This window comes from Schistocerca americana, chromosome 6 (assembly GCF_021461395.2).
Source record: "Schistocerca americana isolate TAMUIC-IGC-003095 chromosome 6, iqSchAmer2.1, whole genome shotgun sequence".
Taxonomy (NCBI): Eukaryota; Metazoa; Arthropoda; class Insecta; order Orthoptera; family Acrididae; genus Schistocerca; species Schistocerca americana.
Window position 1 is genome coordinate 246,230,278 of NC_060124.1, and position 25,817 is coordinate 246,256,094.

A 25,817-nucleotide genomic window follows, 5' to 3' on the forward strand; every position below is an offset into this window, starting at 1 on the left:
CTACGATGTCAAAAGGAATGTTCTACTATGGTGAGGGAGAAGAATGGAAAGTTCCTCAGACCACCGCAATACATATGAAAGAAAATAAACGTAATCCACAGAGTTACAGATCTATTTCATTGACATCGACGTGGAGCCCGACATGTGAACAAATATTTTGTTCCAGCGTTATGAAACACCTTCAGCCGGCCCCTTTGGCCGAGTGGTTCTAGGCGCTTCAGTCCGGAACCGCGCCGCTGCTACGGTCGCAATTTCGAATCCTGCCTCGGGCATGGATGTGTGTGATGTCCTTAGGTTAGTTAGGTTTAAGTAGTTCTAAGTCCAGGGGACTGATGACCTCAGATGTTAAGTCCAATAGTGCTTAGAGCCATTTGAAACACCCTCAAATATATTGCTTCTTGAAATCAATCCAGCAGGGATTTAGAGAGCATGACTCTTGTGAGACAAAGCTGGAATTTTATTCACACGATGTACTGTGGGCAAAAGCTCTCAAATTAATTGCATATTTACAGAGTTCGAAAAAGGCTTATGATATCATTGTTCATAATGGGGTCCACACCACATTGTTTTCCTATGGACAATCATCTCAGTTCTGCTACTGGATTTGTGATTGACCCTAAACAATAAAATGTGTGAGGTTCTCCACATGAATCACGAACCATTTCCGTTAAAGTTCACTTACACGATAAATCAGTCACTTTTAAAGGTCGTCGATTCAACTAAATATCTTGCAGATACGATCATGAACAACTTAACTTGGAACCGTCGCATGGAAAATGTTGTAGGGATGGAAACTCAAAGACCGCGCTTTATATCTAGATGTCCTCTTCGTGAGTATTCCTGCGTGGCACTGGATTTTTACGCTGTGGGACTGATGGAAGATATGCAAAAATTGCAAAGAAGGTCAACAGGTTTTGCACTATTCATTTTACATTATGGTAAGGTGTTTTCATTAAATTCCAATCGCCAACCGCCTCCGCTGGGTGTTACGATATTTTGTTTATCCGGACATGCATAGGAGGCACGACCATTGTGACAAGAGTCGTCAGTGCTTGCACGGTACGGTAAGGCATAGTAGTTCATAATGCCCACGCGTTTTTTGAGAGTGGAAGGGTAGAGAAATAATGTGACAGTGATTCAAAGAATCCCTGCCTAGCACCCAACTGTCAATTGTAGAGTAGTGATGTAGATATTTACGCAGATGTCAAGGGATGGTTAGCAGAAAGGAGGGAGGGATCCACGAATCGATAGGAGTGCAGAAGTGCAAAAATGAAAAAGGGTGAAAAGCTTCCAAAGTATTCCTTACTCGAGCGTATGCATGCCACAGTTCGTTTTATCTTAGAACACGGAACAGGAAGGATAGATTTCAGAAAGAAGACTAACTTATAGATCGGGTAATATAAAAGAAAACGGTTTCATAGTATTTGAGAGGAATGATAGAGGACAGTAAAGATTGCAGAAGTTAAGCGAGAATGTCTAGTTTCAAAGGCAACCGCTAGATTTGTTTATAATATTGTGGGACAATGGAGCAGAAGGGCAACTGAGGTGATAATGTAAGAGAGGCGAGAGAGAGGGAGAGAGAGAATGGAGGAGAAGGTAAGAATAAATAAATCTAAGACAAAATCATTTCCATTATTTATGGAGACAGAGGGTGTATTGCAGACCTATGAACAGGGGAATGGTCCTCTTGCGATGTCCCCTTCTCTGCACAGCATTCACACTGACGGACGCATCACATTTTCCAATATGTAGGCGTTCTGTTCGCTGTCCAGAGTTCCTCCTATCCCGTGAAGAATCCTTCCTCCTGTGGCAGAAATCCATCGCCTCTAGGAGAGAGGTAGCCGCCCACTTCTTCCCGTCGAGGTACTATAATCGCTTCGACGGCGAGCTCCTCTCTGCCTGAAAACAACTCCTGGACCGTCATTACTAGTGGAAAACGCCTTCTTCTCAGATGGAACTCGACAAATGCCAGACAGTATAAAACATTGTCTTGGCTGAGCTCTTGTTTCATGGCAGATTGTCGTGCGTGCAGTCCAGCGTCCTTCATCCTTCAGCAGTCATGTCACTGGAGTTGGTCTCTCGCCGCAGCTACTTCGCATTCATAAATGGATTTTCTCTCCTCTTAGACATTACTTCCCTGCCCTCCTGCTATAAGCTCACTCTCTTCCTACTTAAGACAGGAGCTCGATGGATAGTGACTCTATCAAAGTAGTTCCCCCACCATCTCGTTGCAGTGGTATGTGGCGGTCCATACCTTCTGCCAGCTTCACTGTTGGAACATAAACCTTCTTCGGTAAGAGCGATGACTCAATCTCGAAGTGGTCCCTCGCAGTGTAGCATTCCAACAGACAGTCTGTTGCATATTTCTGCTTGCCGTTCTTGTACTGATGCCAGGAGACGAAATAAAAATATTTGCGTCACAAGAGGGAGTGGCAGACGCAAACGCAGAGCCAAGCACTGTGGCCATGCTGCCCCATACCAGCCTCAGTCAAAATGCGCTCCAGTTTCAGTAGTGGACATTCCCTTCAAGATGTCCTACTTCAGGGAATTTTATCTCGCACGCAGTTACGTCTTGGAGGCGGCTACAGATCGGAATACGTCGGCTCGCCGGATCTATGAAGCTCTCCTAGGGTGTCCACCAGCGCACAAACTGTAAATACGGACGCCAACGGTCGTCTAAAAGCAGGTATGGGCTAATACTAACAATCCATTCCTGCCATCGGACATATGTTCGTTGTGGTACCGAGTCGTCAATGACACCTTTCCAACGAAGCAGCGTGTAGCAGACATTCACGTCAGCCAGACGAACGAGCGCAGCCAGTGTGGAGCTGCCGACGCCGAGCCGCTACGTGTGGGGAGTGTGGGAGTTCTGCCGATAGATGGTGGGGCTCATCAACCAGACTGCTCCTTCCAGTGTGGCATCAATATGGATTCTCTTTCATGACCTTAAACTGTACCCAAAAACGAAGTGCAACGCCGTGGACTGGCTACTGGGACACACTGCCTACGCTATTTTTGAGTTACAACTCAGTGATGCCGTGCAGTACATGGCCTACTGTTGGGAATGTCATCAACGATTCCACCTTTCACCAGAGTACCGCGAACATTTTGCCAACACTTTATCAGTTGCGTTATGGTACAGATATCAGAGGACGCTTCCCTTACAGTGAATACTTTCGCTAGAAGTATCAAATGGTTCAAGTGGCTCTGAGCACTATGGGACTTCCCCTAGAACTTACAACTACTTAAACCTAACTAACCTAAGGACATCACACACATCCATGCCCGAGGCAGGATTCGAACCTGCGACCGTAGCGACAGCGCGGTTTCAGACTGTAGCGCCTAGAACCGATCGGCCAGTCCGGCCGGCTAGAAGTATCCCTTTGGTTTCCCTTTCCTCATTTGTGTTTCTCATTTTCTATTAGTTTCTTACCTGATGCGCTTATTTACATTTTGTATACATTTCACTACACATACTGATCTGTTTTAGAATTTTTACTAAGAGCATTCTGTAAATAACTTGTCACACATGTCAGTTGTATTTATTTCTGCTCTTAAAGGATTTCTATCATGTGAAATATTGACCAGCTATTCACAATTACATTTTTCTGTACATGTATTGTTGTAATGATGTCATGTTCATAAATAAATGCAAGAAAAATATGCGGATAACTTGGGCGCATAATTTTTGGTAATCGGGATTGCATTCGCGCTGTCCCGAGTAAAAAAAAGCCTGTTTGGGGTTTGGGGGGGGGGGGGGCTGCTGTTGGCCTCGCAGCCTCGCCTCAGAAACAGGCGCTGCAGCTGGCCGGTCAGCCCCTCAGTAATGCAGCCTGGCTGGCCAATGGATTGCGAGCCACGGCTAGTACAGGCTCAGGCCGTAAAGCCACGCTCACCTCTTGAAGTGTCAAACAATTCATCCACCCTGCCCTAGTCTGTAATATAAATTAACGCTGCTAGAGCTATTTTGCTATAACATGAGCAGACACATCTACTTTTAACGTTTCATTCAAATATTTAACTAAAAATAAGTTAAGGAATACGTTCCTGTTGAACCTATCAGAAAATATTTCAACTAGCTAGAAATCGCACTAAGCAGGAAGCTTCTCTTTCTTTTATGCACTCTACAATAGCTCTCACCTTAAGAAAATACGTATTTTACCAGGATAACTAAGTTAATTGTGATAGTACACAGTTCTGATGGCAATCCAGCCAAATAATTACGTATAGGTAGTATATCACTCACATTTTGACCACTTATAAAGTGTACTCAGTGTTTCTGAAACAGCAAGTGCAGCACGACGGAAATTACGTTACGTTGAGGCACTTCATTTACATCGTAATGATAAAAGATTATTCTGTTAGTCAAAGTTAAATATTTGGTAAAGAGGACATTGCACCCGTGGTCTAGGGGTAGCAACTCTGATAAGTAATTAATACGTCCTCGGCCCCGGGGTTCGAAACCCAGCACCGCCTAAATCTTGATCAACAATCAGTATTGGCAGCCGGAGACTCCCGAAATAAGAAGTTACTATTATTCCGCCAACGGCCTTATCAAAGAGGGCGGAGGAGTGGGCAGAGGTTCAGAGCACTCTCTTGTCCTTGGGGTGGGAAACTGGCCCTAAAGACGCAAGAATCAGCCGTGAGCCACGACATTGTGGGAAGAACTGACACAGCATATAGGAAAGAAGGAACAGTCTTCGGTGAAATTAAATGCAAGGGTGGTAACATTAAGCAGTTCCACTGTTAAATGTGGAAGAGAAAAAAATGGTTCAAATGGCTCTGAGGACTATGGGACTTAACATCTCAGGTCATCAGTCCCCTAGAACTTAGAACTACTTAAACCTAACTAATCTAAGGACAACACACACATCCATGCCCGAGGCAGGATTCGAACCTGCGACCGTAGCGGTCGTGCGGTTCCAGACTGAAGCGCCTAAAACCGCTCGACCACTTCGGCCGGCTGTGGAAGAGAGCGGATAGCTCAAAAGACTACACTGAAGGCCTCTATGAGCGGATTTTTCTGATGTGATAGAAGAAGAAACAGGAGCCGATATAGAAGAGATAGAGAATCAAGTATTACAGTCAGAATTTAAGAGAGCTTTGGAGAACTTAAGATCAAATGAGGCAGAAGGGATAGATAAAATTCCATCCGAATTTCTAAAATCACTCGGGAAATGGCAAAAAACGAATATTCACCTTGGTGTGTATAAAGCATGCGTCTGGCAATTACCATCTGACTTTCGGAAAAATATTATCCACACAATTCCGAAGACTGCAAGAGCTGACAAGTACGAGAATTATCGCACAATCAGCTTAACAGCTCTCAGCAAGTTGATGACAAGAACAACATACAGAAGAATGAAAAAGAAAATTGAGAATGTGGTAGATGATGAGCACTATGGCTTTAGGAAAGGTAAAGGCACCAGAGAGACAATTTTGACGTTGCGGGTGATAATGGAGGCAGGACTAATGAAAAATCAAGACACGTCGGCCTGGAAAAAGCGTTCGACAATGTAAAGTGGTGCAAGATGTTCGAAACTCTAAGAACAATAGAGGTGAGCTATAGGTAGAAGCGGGTAACATACAATATGTGCCAGAGCCCAGAGGGTATAACAAGAGTGGGTGACTAAAAACGAAGTTCTTACATTAAAAAGGCTGTTAGACAGAAATGTAGACTTTCGCCGCTGCTGTTCCATCTGTGCATCGAAGAAGCCACGACGGAAATAAAAGAAAGATTCAGGAGTGAAATTAAAAGTCAAGGGGAAAGGATATCAGTGATACGATTCGCTGATGACATTGCAATCCTGAGTGAAAGTGAAGAAGAATTACATGATATGCTGAATGGAATGGACAGTCTAATGAATTTGCACAATATTGATGGAGAGTAAATCGAAGAAAGACGAAAATAAAGAGAAGAAGCAGAAATGAGAGCAACGAGAAACTTAACATCAAGATTGGAGGTCACGAAGCAAATGAAGTTAAGGAATTCTGCTACCTAGGCAACAACATAACCAATGACAAACGGAGCAAGTAGGTCATCAGAAGCAGAGTAGCACTGGCAAAAAGGACGTCTCTGGACAAGAGAAGTCTACTAGTATCAAACACAGGCCTTGATTAGAGGAAGATATTTCTGAGAACGTACGTTTGGAGCACAGCATTGTGTGGTAGTGAAACGTGGACTGTGGCATAATCGGAACAGAAGAAACTCAAAGTACACGCATCAAAAACTGTTTTGCATTACCTCGCCTCAAAGAGTTCCGGAACCCGTACAGAAAATTGAAATAGAGATCAACACAAATATCATTTCCGCCCTTTTTATTGCTCATGAAAACCATACATTGCATGTTGTAGCACCATACTGTGAACCCTTCATAGGTGGTGGTCCAGATTGCTGTACACACCGGTACATCTAATACCCAGTAACACGTCCTCTTGCATTGATGCAAGCCTGTATTCGTCGTGGCATACTATCCACAAGTTCATCAAGGCACCGTTGGTCCAGATTGTCCCATTCCTCAACGGCGATTCGGCGTAGATCCCTCAGAGTAGTTGGTGGGTCACATCATCCACAAACAGCCCTTTTCAATGTATCAAAGGCATGTTCAATAGGGTTCATACTTGAAGAACATGCTGGCCGCTCTAGTCGAGCGATGTCGTTATCCTGAAGGAAGTCATTAACAAGATGTGCACGATGGGGCGCGAATTGTCGTCCATGAAGACGAATGACTCGCTATTATGCTGCCGGTATGGTTGCACTATGGGATGACGGCATTCACGTATCGTACATCCGAGACGGCGCCTTCCATGATCATCAGCTGCGTATATGGGCCTCATATAATGCCGCCCCAAAACAGCAGGGAACCTCCACCTCGCTGGAGTCGCTGGACAGTGTCTCTAAGGCGTTCAGGCTGATCGGGTTGCGTTCGAACATGTTGTTGAGCCCACCTGTACCGCGCTGCATGGTGTCGTGGTTGCAAAGATGGACCTCGCCATGGACGTCGGGAGTGAAGTTGCGCATCATGCAACATATGCGCACAGTTTGAGTCGTAACACGACGTCCTGTGGCTGCACGGAAAGCACTATTCAACTTGGTGGCGTTGCTGTCAGGGCTCCTCCGAGCCGCAGTCCGTAGTTAGCGGTCATCCACTGCAGTAGTAGCCCTTCGGCGGCCTGAACGAGGCATGTCATCGACACTTCCTATCTCTCTGTATCTTCTCTATGTCCGAACAACATCGATTTGGTTTACTCCGAGACACCTGGACACTTCCCTTGTTGAGACCACCTCCTGACACAAACTAACAATGCGGACGCGATCGAACCACGGTAGTGACCGTCTACGCGTGGCTGAACTACAGACAACACGAGTCGTGTATCTCCTTCCTGGTGGAATGACTGCAACCCCCTCCCGTCCAATAGGTGCTGCGCACGCACAGTTGTTTACATCTTTGGCCGAGTTGAGTGATTTATCTAAAGCGTCAAAGGGACCGTGTCTGTGACACAATATCTACAGTCAGAGTCTATCTTCAGGAGTTGTGGGAACCGGGGTGATGCAAAAGATTTTTTGGTGTGTGTATTTGAGATGTGGTGCTGTAGACGGGTGCTGAAAATTCAGTGGACTGATAAGATGAGGTATGAGGTGATTCTGCACAGATTCGGAGAGGAAAGAAATATGTGGAAAATACTGACAAGGAGAAGGGACAGGATGACAGGACATCTGCTAAGACATCACAGAATGACTTTCATGGTACTAGAGGGAGCTGTAGAAGGCAAAACTTGTAAAGGAAGACAGATATTGGAATACATCCAGCAAATAATAGAGGACGTAGTTCTGCAAGGTTCGCAGGAGAGCTTCTGTTAAGTCTGGAAGGTAGGAGACGAGGTACTGCCGGAATTAAAGCTGTGAGGACGGGGCGTGTGTCGAGCTTGGGTAGCTCAGTTGGTAGAGCACTTGCCCGCGAAAGGCAAAGGTCCCGAGTTCGAGTCTCGGTCCAGCACACCGTTTTAATCTGCCAGGAAGTTTCATATCAGCGCACACTCCGCTGTAGAGTAAAAATTTCATAATAGAGGACGTAGGTTGTAAGAGCTACTCTGGGAAGAAGATGTTGGCATAGGAGAGGAATTCGTGGCGGGCCGCATCAAACCAGTCAGAAGACTGATGACCGTTTCTCCCACGCACGAAGCTCGAGAAAAACGAACACCAAAATCTTTATGTGCGGTTTTTAATATCACCCTTTATATGGCTCTGGCAACAAGAACTGTCTGCTTTCATAGGAAAAAGATCGAGGTTGCAATTTCGTGGAAATAATTTACCACAGCGAAAAAGCGTTTGTTTTAATATTGCCTCCCCAACTCATCTCCCTGCCCCCTTTACCGCTCCAACCTGAAGGGAAAAAAAAGAAAAATATTCGCGACAGTCTCTGCCCTAATTCGATGTACTACAAAATCAGCTGCCTTGCTTCGACGTTTTCGATGTCCTCCATCAATCCCATCGGCAATATTCCAGAAGAAGTCGAACAACCGTAGTGGTGGGAGCCTCGTTAGTACACTTCTTGAATCGTCTAAGGGTTGTCTCAATAGCCCAACATTTGTTTGATCTTCGCCATAACATGTGATTTTTCCAGTTATGTTGTTTACATTTGTAACCCCTATGACTATTGTTAGATCTATAAACCTCAGTCTTCTTTTGCTTACCGATTTCTCCAAGCTTGACGAAACCGTCTTAGTAATCATGTGGAGAACCTCATATATTTCATTGTTTCGGGTCAATTGTCACGTTTGCCACCATGAAGATACATTATCCACATCACCTTGCAGTTCAGTTCTCTTTGCTCTCCTGAGAAATTCACTAGACCGCAGCATTACCTGGCACAAATATAAGTGAAATATTCTGATTATCTGCTAAATAGATTATACAGGGTGGTCCATTGATCGTGACCGGGCCAAATATCTCAAGAAATAAGCGCTGTAATAGTCACAAACGTATAAGTACGTGGTATCGCGTAACATTCCGCTAGTGCGGACGGTGTTTTCTTCGTGATACATTACCCGTGTTAAAATGGACCGTTTACCAACTGCGGAATAGGTCGATATCGTGTTGATGTATGGCTATTGTGATCAAAATGCCCAATGGGCGTCTGCTATGTATGCTGCTCGGTATCGTGGACGACACCATCCAAGTATCCGGACCGTTCGGCAGATAATTACGTTATTTAAGGAAACAGGAAGTGTTCAGCCACATGTGAAACGTCAACCACGACCTGCAACAAATGATGATGCCCAAGTAGGTATTTTAGCTGCTGTCGCGGCTAATCCGCACATCAGTAGCAGACAAATTGTGTGAGAATCGGGAATCTCAAAAACGTCGGTGTTGAAAATGCTACATCAACGTCGATTGCACCCGTTCCATATTTCTATGCACCAGTAATTGCATGGCGACGACTTTGAACGTCGTGTACAGTTCTGCCACTGGGCACAAGAGAAATTGCGGGACGATGACAGATTTTTAGCACGCGTTTTATTTAGCGACGTGGAGTCATTCACCAAAAGCGGTAACGTAAACCAGCATAATATGCACTATTGGGCAACAGTAAATCCAAGATGGTTCCGACAAGTGGAACATCAGCGACCTTGGCGGGTTAGTGTATGGTGCGGCATTATGGGAGGAAGGATAATTGGCCCACGTTTTATCGATGGCAATCTAAGTCGTGAAATGTATGCTGATTTCCTACGTAATGTTCTACCGATGTTACTACAAGATGTTTCACTTCATGACAAAATGGCGATGTACTTCCAACATGATGGATGGCCGGCACATAGCTCGTGTGCGGTTGAAGCGGTACTGAATAGCGTATTTCATGACAGGTGGATTGGTCGTTCACCGGATCTGACGTCCCCGGATTTTTTTCTGTGGGGAAAGTTGAAGGATATTTGCCATTGTGATCCATCGACAACGCCTGACAACATGCCTCAGCGCATTGTCGATGCATGTGCGAACATTACGGAAGGCGAACTACTCGCTGTTGGGAGGGATGTCGTTACACATATTGCGAAAGGCAATGAGGTTGACGGACATCATTTTGAGCATTTATTGCATTAATGTGGTATTTACAGGTAATCACGCTGTAACAGCATGCGTTCACAAAGGTACATGTATCACATTGGAACAACCGAAACAAAATATTCAAACGTACCTACGTTCTGTATTTTAATTTAAAAAACCTACCTGTTACCAACTGCCCGTCTAAAATTGTAAGCCATATGTTTGTGACTATTACAGCGCCATCTACCACAAAGCGAAAAAAGTGGTCCAACTAAAACATTCATATTCATTTACGTACTATACGAATATATAATAAAAATGGGGGTTCCTATTTAAAAAAACGCAGTTGACATCCGTTTGACCAATGGTAGCGCAATCTAGCGGGGCAATCATAGCGCCATCTGGTTTCTCCCTTCAAGCTAGACAAGTTTCGTTCTTTGTAGTTTTTTCGTTTGATGGTTATTTCGTGAGATATTTGGCCCGGTCACGATCAGTGGTCCACTTCACTTTATTTGTGAAATCCCTCTCATCACTTCCGTTTCACTAGGTGGCATCCCATCAGTTACTGCAAACTGAGACCTTTCAGACAGGAAATCACAAATACAGTCGCACAACTGAGACGATAGTCCATAGGAAAGCAATTAGGTTGAAAGCCTCTTATGAGCATTAGCGTAGATGAATTTAACAATTATGCAGCAAAGTAAAGTATAACTTAGGTGCTCTAAATTATTCCCTTGTAATGATAACGATAACGTTACGCGTGTATTGCGTTACTCACAATGTTACATCTAGAAAATATTTTCCGTCTAACGTAAATCGCAGACTATGTTTTAGTATACTTGACCTATGTCGGTCAATAGCACGTAAGCGTGGTGACGGAGACGTTGTACCCTCCGTCACACTTTAATTAAGACGCTTGACCTATGTCTGTCAATACTAGTTAAATTTAATGACAATCGCGTTGTACGCCCAGTTACACCCTAATTAAATTATAGATAATGATTAAGGTTTAGATGAGTAGGACAAGCAAGGTGATCGCTATTAGGCATGTTTCGGTGGGGATACTTTACACGATGACCATATGTGCTTGAAGTCGTAAAGGTTATCCTTTATATACCCAACCAATTAGATTTCCTAATATTTAATACAATTTGCGTATAATTAATACACATAGGGACTTCACCTACATAATACTTAGTTAGCTTACAATTATAGTTATCAGCTCCCAACACCCGATATACAGACAGCCACTGATATACGGCCTTGACTCTCCGTACGCGCACGCGCACGAGTAGCTACGTGCTGAGTGCAATTCCGCGTGTAACGGTCAGTGCCAAAGTGTTTGCCGCTGCCGACCGATCGCGTGTTGAAGAGATGCCTGGCTGGACTACAGTTAAGTAGTTTTAATTCGACATGGTGAAACCTTCCGGTCTCCTCTATATCTCTTTTGTTACGCAACCTTCTCTTCTACAATAACCTATGAAACCTTCCCTTAGGATTTCTATCTCTTGCTTAATAATAACAAATGAAATCTTCCCTTTGAAATATATTCACTTTCTCAGTCTTCGCATACAAATTTAATTGCTGCTTATTAAAGGTGATTTTATGATTATTTCGACGAAACATAGAATGTGTCGTCGTCGTGGCCCTTAGTCGTTATCGGCAATAACCCAAAACTGTTCCTTACCTTTTTTACTGTTACAGAATCGCCATCTGACTGCTACATCGGACTGCGACATGAATATACTTACTCTGTTTTACTATACTTTATTAGCTGCTGGTGGTCTGTCATAATAAGTGGCTGTATTTATTACCAAAGCTGACGTTATTCTTTAATTAATTTGACTGACGTTACGTAATTCATAGTTAAACTTTTTCTTGACAACAATAAAATTTTGCAAAGTTTTACGTTGAAGGTTTTTGGGATGGATTATAATCAATAATGCAATATTTGCTGGTAAAAATTAATTATATTCTAAATGAAATGATTTTACAAACGTTCAAAGGGGACTTACTTTTTACAATAATCTTACAACTAGCATTGCGCAAACATTCCTTCAGTAGTCTTGAGTTTCTCAAAAAAATAATTCAATAATATTAGTTCCTATTATGATAATAGTTAGCTGATGTCTCTGTACATCCGTTTATAATTTATTGTAAATCATAGCTAGTGGCTGGCAGGCACACCGCTCCTCTCAACCTCTCGCTTCAGACCTGCTACCAACTCGCTTCACACCTCGCTTACTACTGACTTCCTAAGAACGCTAAAGAGCGATCTCTACCACCAACAATGCTTTCTGGTCCAGACAATCCCCGCTACTATTACAAAATGTATCAATGCGCGGTCTTTCCCGCTCTTTTCTTAAAACGTATCCATACGCGGTCTCTCCCGCCCTTTTTAAAATTATATCAATGTGCGGTCTCTCCTACCAGCAATACTTTGGTGCAGACATTCCCTGCTACCACAATTATTTTCAACATGGCAAGTATGAATTATTCCCATTTAATCCCATTAATAAAATATAAACATCTTTACCGGCTGGAGTGGCCATGCGGTTTTAGGCGCTACAGTCTGGAACCGAGCGACCGCTACGGTCGCAGGTTCGAATCCTGCCTCGGGCATGGATGTGTGTGATATCCTTAGGTTAGTTACGTTTAATTAGTTCTAAGTTCTAGGCGACTGATGACCTCAGCAATTAAGTCGCATAGTGCTCAGAGCCATTTGAACCATAAACATCTTTCATAACTTGTGGTTTGACAATAGACAATAGAAATATACACGTCTTACAATGGTACCACGATACTATAGGTTTTAATTTTAATGTTGACTGTGCCTTACTCTGTCATGTTATAATAATTTTATGCTTCTGAAGAAGGCTAGATTAATTTAGCCGAAACCTGCTGAAGGCTAGAATATTTGCGTAACTGAGGCTGATTTTTCAAAATATTAGTCTATCATAGTCGCTGACGGGGCTGCAATATGCTAAAAATTCTTAGGAAAGTCTTAAACCTTGCTCCTGCAACATGATCCTCACTGTCATAAAGTTCGTTGAGCAGCATTCCTGACGATTCAGGACTAGTCTCTGGAAAGGGTTTGACACACAGACGATGTACATCGGGTCCCACCATCGATAAAAAGGAAGGACTGCGCACCGTACCTGTTTAATTGTGAGCTATAAAGTGAGATTCTGAGAGCCTGACCATTTTTCTTCTCGGCTGTCGCATGAGCGAAATTTCGGTGCGGCTACTGGAACTGCTTTTTCACTCAGTAATGACGTTAGTTAGCTGACACTGAGAAACAGGCGCTCAGTCTGCTGCATCTGAAATTGTCAAGGTCAGTTACAAAAATTTCCTATTATGTCTCAGACATGGTTATACATGGAACAGGACACATTAATTCAAAAGATCAAAAATAATACCACAGAAATTGTCAAAAACACATGTGGAACACACATACAGAACCAAGCGGTAAAACAAATTTCAAACTTAGGTCTCATTTCTTATGGCCGTTCGTTGTGATCCAACGAAACTACAACCGTTTGGTATAGCGGTGAGTTCTTTGACTGCTCTGGGATATGGTGGCGTGGGACTACTACATACGAATTACTGGTTCACTTTCTTACAAGTATGACAAAAAGACGTACGTAACTGCCGACAGTCTCAGTATCGCTAGGAGCAACTTCAGGGACTGAAAAGTTTCTTGGACCACGGCCGTACGAACAGGAAGACTTTTCTGAATGATATTTTAACACTGCAGCAGAGTGTGTGCTGATGTTTCTTCCTGACAGATAAGAAATGTGTGCTGCACCGTGACTCGAACGCGGGACCTTTGCCTTTCGCCGGCAAGTGCTCTATCGTCCGAGCTACCCAAGGACGACTCTCGCCCGTTTCTCACAGCTTAACTTGCGCCAGTACCTCGTCTCCTAGAGCACTTGCTTGCGAAAGGCAAAGGTCCCGAGTTAGAGTCTCGGTCCAGCACACAGTTTTAATCAGCCAGGAAATTTCACAAAGACTTTTGGCCGTGAAGGCTTTCATTGTATGAATGATCATAAAGGAGTGGTTCAAACGGTTCAAATGGCTCTGAGCACTATGGGACTTAACTTCTAAGGTTCAAAATGGTTCAAATGGCTCTGAGCACTATGGGACTTGACTTCTGAGGTCATCAGACCCCTAGAACTTATAACTACTTAAACCTAACTAACCTAAGGACATCACACACATCCATGCCCGAGGCAGGATGCGAACCTGCGACCGTAGCAGTCGCGCGGTTCCGAACTGCGCGCCTAGAACCGCTAGACCAACTTCTAAGGTCATCAGTCCCCTAGAACTTAGAACAACTTAAACATAACTAACCTACGGACATCACACACATCCATGCCCGAGACAGGATTCGAACTTGCGACCGTAGCTGTCGCGCGGTTCCAGACTGTAGGGCCTAGAACCGATCGGCCACCTCAGCCGGCGGAGTGGTTCATGAATGTATTTTTAGTACTATAATAAACTTGTAGTTACATTATTTAATTGCCTCTGTAACTGGAGTAAAGATTAGATTAATTAATATATCAGTTGGGCTATGTATCTTTCGGAATGCGAGATAATTTATAAGTTGTTCCCACTTTTCGTAAGTCCAGTTGTCAGACAAACGCAGGAGAAGCTTCCGATTAGAAACCTACTGAGTGGCAAATAAATGATCATTATTAACCACACTGGTTGGTCTAAAACACTAGCTGTCGAAAAATACACCATGTTGTTTTAACTCATATTGAAAATAGACAAATTATTTCCATGGTGTATGGAGGTCAAAAATGCTGTGGTACATAGATACCGCAAAAAGATGTGGCAGTCTGTACAAAATTACGGAAATAAAAGGAATTGAGAACGAATTGTGCATGGCCATTACTGTACATTATAAGTAATCTGCATCACACAGCAGCAACACTTCTCTAAAATTGTCGAATTTGGGAAAAAAATTTCTCATTGTGATTATTTGGTCTCAGCGTTGTTCACTGTCATTTATAATTACATTAAGTCTGTTGTGTAATGTGTAGTACCGAAGTAAACTGTCACTGACAGGTCGAAAGTAATGGCTGCCACCGGAGAAATGCAATCGATTCTCACCCTGAGGTATATCTTCTGCAAGATCTAGCTTTCATTAGAGCTGTACGGCACAGGAGGATGGTAAGATGACGATGATTCGTCTAGAAAATGGAAAAATTAATTTATGCGCACTGTCAGTTCCTACTACCGCACTGGTGTACAGCTGGCATTGCTACGTCTGGATACGTTCGGATGACTGCAGTGAGAGCAGGAAGGTGGAGGTTGGATGTTGGGACAGACGGGATGGCCTAGCCGGGCAAACTGGCGGCGCAGATTTAAGCCGCGCCGTGATAAGATTTGTCGGCCGTCCCAACCCACTGCTCTGGTCTGCCCTCCCCTCCTTCCCCAGACTGCTCGATGGTCTTCCCCGGGGGGGCGGGGGGCGGGAACCCCCCCCCCCCCCCCCCCTGTCAGCTGACCCACAAATCCGCTCCAGCTGACAAGTCTCCTGCCCTCTTCCGCGATTTATTTCTTCCTTCTCGTCCCATATAACTGCTCCTGCGGCTGTAATGATGATTTTCTGTTCGATTTAACCAAATGATTGCTAGCCTGAGGTACTGAGGTTGGGGTGGATTGTATTGGTCTCTATGTCCAGGCGTACACAGTAATGCAAACCACATATGCAAGTGCGTTTAAAATCGCTTGACAGTTGACGTCTTTCACTTGGTTCTGCGGTGTTGCCATATCGGTTACCGCTCGGTTAAGGGCGACCCGCAAACATGGTGTGTCACTTCACAAGAGCTGAAATGCTATTCATGTAATGCGGAGCAATGTTGGAAGCTGCTACCATCGGGTATGGCGGGAACGCGAGATGGTCTGTCCACAGCTGATTTTAAATTAATTACCAATGACTGAACTGTGGCAGCAACCATTTTTGCAGCCCTGAATTTACGTTCGCGTCCTAACCAACCGCAACCTTTTGATGTGCAATGTAACCTAGAAAACGGTGGTCAGCTACCTGTGGCAGAACCATTGATTACGCTCGCTTTACTAGCGGCCATAAAAGATGACCCGCACGAGCAAACGCAAGACAGAAAAAAAATTCGGGTTCAGCGCTAAATCGAAATGTAACTTCTTGCTTTTACTACGCAAGCTGAAGCGATACTAACCGATGAGCAGCCCTGGTTGAGACTCATTTACACGTTATAGGCGACAAAGCAGATTTGAAAAGAAAGAAGGATGATAGGAAGAAAAGTAAGAGCAAATGGAAAAGTCAGCATGATGATGAAAATGATGCAACAAAAGCTTAAAAGTTAAAAAATTAGATTGAAACCAGTTAATTGAAAACAATAATTATCAGAATTATCTTGGTAAAAATTAAAAAAAGGAAGAAATATTAATAATTCGGTATATTTCACCCGCAATGTGCGTATTTCCTTACCATCATGTGTGTGTGTGCGTATTGTTTTGTGCCAGTTTATCATGTGTAATGAAATGCAAAATAAAAGGGCTAGACTTAGGATTCAGGATCGAAACACAAGAAAGAAAAGCCAGACAAGGAACTGAAAGTTAACTGAACATTTGTTGTGGCAATTTGGCAGCGACGAACTGTTCGGGCATGACGATGAGCGTTGAAGTAAAACACCTCCAACACAAGAAGTGTCAACTATGGCGTAATTTTAATCAGACTATAGTCATTGGTTGTTGAAACGATAGCAGTTGGCTGGAGTTCTGGTACGAGCGCGTCACTACCACCTTCACGACCATCTGACTGCCACTGCTGGATAGACACCTCCTCTTCTATGCTGCACGCATTGCGTTCTCCACCTTCAGGTATCTTTGCAAACGTGGGTATCTGTACGTCACTTATACTCCGCAAACCACTTTCGGTGTGTGACCACTTCATTTCCCCTTTGCCTGTACCATTCAGGAATGGCTTGTGGGAAGCATGATTTTTGCTATACCTCACCATTTGCTCTACTTTTTTGTATTTTCTTTTTGTGGTCATTTCGCAATGTGTAAGAGGGACAGTCAAACGAAAACGACAAACACTGAACAAAAGTAACTGAAACTTCCTGGCAGATTAAAAGTGTGTGCCGGACCGAGACTCGAACTCGGGATCTTTGCCTTACGCGGGCAAGTGCTCTACCATCTGAGCTACCGAAGCACGACTGACGCCCGGTCCTCCCAGCTGGAAGGTAGGAGACGAGATACTGGCAGAAGTAAAGCTGTGAGGACTGGGCGTGAGTCGTGCTTCGGTAGCTCAGATGGTAGAGCACTTGCCCGCGAAAGGCAAAGGTCCCGAGTTCCAGTCTCGGTCGGGCACACAGTTTTAATGTGCCAGGAAGTTTCATATCAGCACACACTCCGCTGCAGAGTGAAAATCTCATTCTGGAAAATTAACTGAGCTGTTTATTATTTCAAAAGTAATCGCCAGAGTTGTTAGTACTTTTATTCCACTCTGAGACAAGGCTGTCTCTGCCATCACGGAAACATGTTTGCGGTTGCCTGCGAAACCATGATTGCTTCATTCGAAGCAAATTGGCGGCCACGAGTGTCTTTCTTGAGGGCTGTAGAAATATGGAAATCACATGGGGAGAGATCGAAACTGTAAGTGGGTGTGGCCCGCCCACATGTTCCCAATATTATTTCAACTTTGGAGCAAAAGTTTTACTTTGAAGCTCTTTCACATATTCGATATAGTCCCTAATTCACCCCGTGCGATTTCCATATTTCTGGAGCCCTGAAGAAACACATTGATGGTCGTCGATTTGCTTCGGACGAAGAGATGCACAATCATGGTTCCATAGGTAATCACATCGATGGTCTTGCACATACACACATACATTAATCCTTGTTCCATAGACCATGAATACGACATTTCGTAATGATGTGGAACGTGTCACTTTAACATTAGCTTTCTTTACACGAAATAATCAATTAATTTTTCTTTTTTACTTACGCTTTTCTTATTCTATTTTTTACAGTTACTACTTCATATCTAAGAATTCATCTACTGAATAGAAGGAGTTGTCATTCAGATATTCTTTTAATTTGCTTTTAAATGTTGGTTGGGTATCTGTCAGACTTTTAATACTATTTGCAAATGACCAAAGATTTTTGTGGCAGCATAATTCACCCCTTTCTGAGTCAAAGTGAGATTCAGTCCAGAATAGTGAAGATTATCCTTTCTTCTAACGTTGTAGCTAAGCATTTCGCTGTTATTTTTGAATTGGGGTAGTTTATTAATGACAAATTTCACAAGTGAATATATGTATTGCGAATGTACTGTGAATATCGCGAGTTCCTTAAATAAATGTCTGGAAGATGATCTTGGGTGGGCTCCAGCTATTATTCTTATGAGAAGCTTTTGTGCAATGAATACTTTCTCTCTTAATGACGAATTGCCCCTAAATATGATGCCATATGAAAGCAGTTAATGAAAATAGGCGTAGTAGTCTGATTTACTGATGTTTGTCACCAAAATTTGCAATAACCCTAATAGCATAAGTAGCTGAATATTAACATTTCAGCAGATGATCAATCTGTTTCTTCCACCTCAGTTTCTCGTCAATGCATACACCCAGAAATTTTGAGTATTCTGCCTCAGCAACAAACTTCTGTTCATAGTCTACGTTTATCAATGGTGTTATACCATTTACGGTACAGAATTGTATATACTGTGTTGCTTTTTTTTCAAAATTTAGTGAGCGTGCATTTGCGGAGAACCACTTAATAATTTTGTGAAAGACATTATTTACAATTACCTCAGCTGATTCTTGCTTGTTGGGTGTGATTACTATGCTTGGATCACTAGCAAAAAGTACTAGCTTTGCATCTTCATGAATATAGAGTGGCAAGTCGTTAATATATATTAAGAACAATAAGGGACCGAAGACTGAACCCTGCAAGACATAATTCTTGACAGTTTCCCAGTAAGAGGACCCTGCTGTTTTTTGCAGACTTTCTGTACTGTTAATTTCAACCTTTTGCGTTCTTCCAGTTAAGTATAAATTAAACCATTTGTGCACTGTCCCACTCATACCACAATACTTGGGCTAATCTAGAAGAATTTCATGATTCACGCAATCAAAAGCGTTTGAGAGATCACAAAATCTCGCAATGCGTGATGTTCGTTTATTCAATGCATTTAATATTTGATCAGTGAAAGCATATACAGCATTTTCTGTCGAAAAGACTTTCTGAAAACCAAACTGGCATTTTGTTAGTACTTCATTTTTACAGATATGTGATACTACTCTTGAATACATTACTTCTTCAAGAATTTTGGAGAAAGCTGTCAGAAGTGAGATTGGGTGGTAGTTGTTAGCATTAGACCTATCCCCCTTTTAATGCAATGGTTTAACAATAGTGTATTTCAGCACTAACATGATCATATCGGCGACTGTTGCAGGTGTAACGCACACAGGCATTCATGGTTAGTTCTAGCCGTCTTTTGCCGGCCGGTGTGGCCGTGCGGTTAAAGGCGCTTCAGTCTGGAACCGCGGAACCGCCACGGTCGCAGGTTCGAATCCTGCCTCGGGCATGGATGTGTGTGATGTCCTTAGGTTAGTTAGGATTAATTAGTTCTAAGTTCTAGGCGACTGATGACCTCAGAAGTTGAGTCGCATAGTGCTCAGAGCCATTAGCCGTCTTTTGTTTTCACTTCTCATGCCTTGTTGAATTACATCACAATAGTGGAGGTTCGGTAGAACGAGTGCTTGCACGAGCTGGCGTTTCAAGTCCTGTGGAAATATGTTCCGAAACTTTTTGAGAACATAGAGACAAGCAGACGTCTTTCGGCACACTGCGACTGTATTCTCCGCCCAGTTGAGATGCTCATCCAAAGTTACACCCAAGTTCCTAACTGTTTTTTGATATGGTATTGGAGTACCGTCGAGCAGAATAGGAGGTAGCTGTTCGCGGAAATCTGAACTTATTAATTTCTGATGGGCTATTAAGATTACTTGCGTCTTTTTTGCATTTAGTTTAAGCCCCAGGTTTTTCGCCCATGTCACTACTGAAGACAGATCATCATTCTGAGCGATTGCAGTGTTTACATCTTCAGGTCTGACGCTGAGGTAGAGCTGGAGGTCGTCGGCTTAGAAATGATATATACAGGAGGACAGAAACGACGAAATATCGATGACATATAAAGAAAACAAGAGTGGTCCTAAGACTGATCCTTGTGGCACTCCTGAAAATATTATATGGAATAAGTAACATTATATGGGATAAATAATTATATGGGATAAATATATTATCTGTTACGGCGATTAATTTTGAAATAATAAACAGATCACTTTTTTATGTCTCTCTCATTTTCAGTTGATTGCCCTCTATACGTGCGAGGAAGTACTTATCATCTTCTAATAATTTTCCGGTGTGCAGCCGGATCCCGTCGACATTCTGTCACGATATTTCGGCCAAGAGACGTCCGGCTATCTTCAGTAGTTGTCTACTCACCTGAAGATGGCGGGGCGTCTCTGGGCCGAAATCTAATGGCAGAATGTCGACGGGATCAGATTGTACAACCGAAAATTATTAGAAGAAGAAATACGCCGGGAAAATATCCAAAGTTACAGTAGGTAACATGTTGTTCGTCTGTTCCGGGGATGTATTCTCTCGGAATTTCAGTACGGAACAGCTCCGTGGTTACAACGCCTCTCTTATAACGTCTGCCACTTTCGCTGAGCATCTCCGTAATGCTATCGTGCCGACTAAACCATCCCATGACGAAACGTCCTGCTCTTCGTTGGGTCTTATTCCATTAATCCAATGTGATGAAGGTTCAATACTTACGAGCAAACTCAAAAATCAACCGAACAAGTGATTTCCAAGCCACTTCTTTCGTGGATTCCCTTATGATTCTTCCTATGAATCTCACTCGGGCATCTACTTTTTCGACAGTTTGGTCTGTGCGGTTTTTCCACTTTAGGACGCTCCTGGGTATTTTACGACTGATACTACTTCCAGTCATTTGTCACCAACGTTGCAGTCGTACAGCAGTGGACTTCTTCCGCTATTAATGAGCAGTACAACACATTTACCTACGTTAAGCTACAATGTAGACTTATTTACTTTACTCCAAGGAGCCGCGCGGAGAGGCCGGGTGCTTTGAGGTGCCACTACACCGATTCGTGGACCCTCCCGCAGGAGGTTCGAGTCCTCCCTCGGGCATGATTGTGTGTGTTGTTCTCAGCATAAGTTAGTTTAAGTAGTGTGTAAGTCTAGGGACCGATGACCTCAGCAGATTGGTCCCTTAGGAATTCACACATCTTTTACCTCAAGGACTCCTGGCTATTTTCGCACTTTTGTATACTTTTCGCTGTCCAGTCAGAATTCAGCTCGACTATAAAAGACAACTTAAAAGCTCCTTGTATAACATCATCGTTGATTCCCATTTATTTTCTTTTAGATATGTTGGTTATACATTATTTCAGTCTTACTGTAACAGATTATCACACTTACTCTGAAACTTGCTCTACTAAGTTCTTCCACTCACGCCATACCCCATTTCTTCTCGTGTGCCTTTGATTATTACTTCACACAAAGGCCTTTTGGTCATTATCGAGTACACTACCTTTCCTTAACTTTTAGCGGAAGTGCAAAGATAATACCCCTATTATTATCTGTCCGTGCCTTGTTATTAGACTGTTGACAGGCCTCGTAGAATGTCTTCGTATATCAGTAAGGCTGCTGCCTTGTTTTGGAAGCAAAAGGGGAAAAAGTGTTTGCTTACACAGTCACTTTGTTTTCACACTCGAGACAGAATGAAAAAATCTCAGAAATCATTACCCTTAGGTAATCAGTTAATACTTGAAAGTCATGCGGTTTCAGATATGTTTTTTTTTTAAATTAGGCTGGAACTAACTACGGAAGTAGCGAATTAGAATGTAAAAATGTAAGAATGAATAGATAGGAGCAAATATTATGAACACCAGAAGTACCAAAGAAAATAGAATGGTGCGTCTCAGTGGCATGAAGGAAACATAAAACTGTACGACAGTGAATGGCAAAGTCATAATAAAAGAGGAACAGCCGTGGCCGAGGAACCACTGTTTCACACGACACAATGCCTCTTTGTTTTTGAATCTAGAGTCTTCTGACCGGTTAGATGTAGCCCACCACGCATTCCTCTCCTGTGCCAACCTTCTCATCTCAGAGTAGCATTTGCAACTTACATCCTCAATTAATTGCTGTCTCCTTCTATAGTTCCCACTCTCTACAGCTCCCTCTACTATAATGGAAGTTATTCCGTGATGTCTTAACAGATGTCCTACCATCTTGTCCTTTGTTCTTGTCAGTATTTTCCATATTTTCCCCTCTTCGCGCATTCTATAGAGAATCTCCTTATTTCTTACCTTCTCGTTGTTGTTGTGGTCTTCAGTCCTAAGACTAGTTTGATGCAGCTCTCCATGCTACTCTATCCTGTGCAAGCTTCTTCATCTCCCAGTACTTACTGCAACCTACATCCTTCTGAATCTGTTTAGTGTATTCATCTCTTGGTCGCCCTCTACGATTTTTACCCTCCACGCTGCCCTCCAATGCTAAATTTATGATCCCTTGATGCCTCAGAACATATCCTACCAATCGGTCCCTTCTTCTTGTCAAGTTGTGCCACAAACTCCAATTCTCCCCAATCCTATTCAATACCTCCTCATTAGTTATGTGATGTACCCATCAAATCTTCAGCATTCTTCTGTAGCACCACATTTCGAAAGCTTCTATTCTCTTCCTGTCCAAACTGTTTATCGTCCATGTTTCACTTCCATACATGGCTACACTCCATACAAATACTTTCAGAAACGACTTCCTGACACTTAAATCTATACTCGATGTTAACAAATTTCTCTTCTTCACAAACGCTTTCCTTGCATTGCCAGTCTACATTTTATATCCTCTCTACTGCGACCATCATCAGTTATTTTGCTCCCCAAATTGCAAAACTCCTTTACTACTTTAAGTGTCTCATTTCCTAATCTAATTCCCTCAGCATCACCCGTTTTAATTCGACTACATTCCATTATCCTCGTTTTGCTTTTGTTGATGTTCATCTTATATCCTCCTTTTAAGGCACTGTCCATTCCGTTCAACTGCTCTTCCAAGTCCTTTGCTGTCTCTGACAGAATTACAATGTCATCGGCGAACCTCAAAGATTTTATTTCTTCTCCATGGATTTTAATACCTACTCCGAATTCTTCTTTTGTTTCCTTTACTGCTTGCTCAATATACAGATTGAATATCATCGATGACAGGCTACAACCCTGTCTCACCCCCTTCCCAACCGCTGCTTCCCTTTTATGCCCCTCGACTCTTATAACTGCCATCTGGTTTCTGTACTAATAGTAAATAGCCTTTCGCTCCCTGTATTTTACCCCTGCCACCTTCAGAATTAGAAAGTGAGTATTCCAGTCAACATTGTCAAAAGCTTTCTCTAAGTCTACAAATGCTAGAAACGTAGGTTTGCCTTTCCTTAATCTATTTTCTAAGATAAATCTTAGGGTCAGTATTGCCTCACGTGTTCCAACATTTCTACGGAATCCAAACTGATCTTCCCCGAGGTCGGCTTCTGCCAGTTTTTTCCATTAGTATTAGTATTTTGCGGCTGTGACTTATTAAACTGATAGTTCGGTAATTTTCACATCTGTCGACACCTGCTTTGTTTGGGATGGGAATTATTATATTCTTCTTGAAGTATGAGGGTATTCCACTTGTCTCATACATCTTGCTCACCAGTTGATGAAGTTTTGTCAGGACTGGCTCTCCAAAGGCCGTCAGTAGTTCCAATGGAATGTTGCCTACTCCCTGGGCATTGTTTCGACCGAGCGGTTCTAGGCGCTACACTCTGGAACCGCGCGACCGCTACGGTCGCAGATTCGAATCCTGCCTCGGGCATGAATGTGTGTGATGTCCTTGGGTTAGTTAGGTTTAATTAGTTCTAAGTTCTAGGGGACTGATGACCTTAGCAGTTAAGTCCCATAGTGCTCAGAGCCATTTGAACCTTGTTTCGACTCAGGTCTTTCAGTGCTCTGTCATACTCTTCACGCAGTATCGAATCTCCCATTTCATCTTCATCTACATCCTCTTCCATTTTCATAATATTGTCCTCAAGTACATCGCCCTTGCATAGACCCTCTATATACTCCTTCCACCTTTCTGCTTTCCCTTCTTTGCTAAGAACTGGGTTTCCATCTGAGCTCTTGATATTCATACAAGTGGCTCTCTTTTCTCCACGGGTCTCTTTAATTTTCCTGTAGGCAGTATCTATCTTGCCCCTAGTGAGATAAGCCTCTACATCCTTACATTTGTCCTCTAGCCAACCCCGCTTAGCCATTTTGCACTTCCTGTCGATCTCATTTTTGAGACGTTTGTATTCCTTTTTGCCTGCTTTATTTACTGCGTTCGTATATTTTCTCCTTTCTTCAATTAAATTCAATATTTCTTCTGTTACCCAAGGATTTCTACTAGCCCTCGTCTATTTACCTACTTGATCCTCTGCTGCCTTCACTACTTCATCCCTTAGAGCTACCCATTCTTCTTCTACTGTATTCCTTTCCCCCATTCCTCTCGATTGTTCCCTTATGCTCTGCCTGTAACTCTATACAACCTCTGGTTTAGTCAGTTTATCGAGGTCCCATCTCCTTAAATTCCCACCTTTTTGCAGTTTCTTCAGTTTTAATCTACAGTTCATGACCAATAGATTGTGGTCAGAGTCCACATCTGCCCCTGGAAATGTCTTACAACTCAAAACCTGGTTCCTAAATCTCTGCCTTACCATTATATAATCTATCTCATACCTTCTAGTATCTCCAGGATTCTTCCATGTATACAACCTTCGTTTATGATTTTTGAACCAAATGTTAGCTATGATTAAGTTATGCTCTGTGCAAAATTCTACCAGACGGCATCCTCTTTCATTTCTCCCCCCCCCTCCCCCAATCCATATTCACCCACTATGATTCCCTCTCTCCCTTTTCCTACTCTCGAATTCCAGTCACCCATGACTATTAAATTTTCGTCTCCCTTCACTACCTGAATAATTTCTGTTATATCATCATACATTTCATCAATGTCTTCATCACCTGCAGAGCTAGTTGGCATATATACTTGTACTACTGTGGTAGGCATGGGCTTCGTATCTATCTTGGCCACAATAATGCGTTCACTATGCTGTTTGTAGTAGCTTACCCGCACTCCTATTTTTTTATTCATTATTAAACCTACTCCGGCGTTACCCCTATTTGATTTTGTATTTACAACCCTGTATTCAGCTGACCAAAAGTCTTGTTCCTCCTGCCACCGAACTTTACTAATTCCCACTATATCCAGCTTTGACCTATCCATTCCCCTTTTTAAATTTTCTAACCTAGCTGCCCGATTAAGAAATCTGACATTCCACGCTCCGATCCGTAGAACGCCAGTTTTCTTACTCCTGTTAACGACGTCCTCCTGAGTAGTCCCCGCCCGGAGATCCGAATGGGGGACAATTTTACCTCCGGAATATTTCACCCAAGAGGACGCCATCATCATTCAACTATACGGTAAAGCTGCATGCCCTCGGGAAAAATTACGGCCGTAGTTTCCCCTTGCTTTCAGCCGTTCGCAGTACCAGCACAGCAAGGCCGTTTTGGTTAGTGTTACAAGGCCAGATCAGTCAATCATCCAGACTGTTGCCCCTGCAACTACTGAAAAGGCTGCTGCCCCTCTTCAGGAACCACACGTTTGTCTGGCCTCT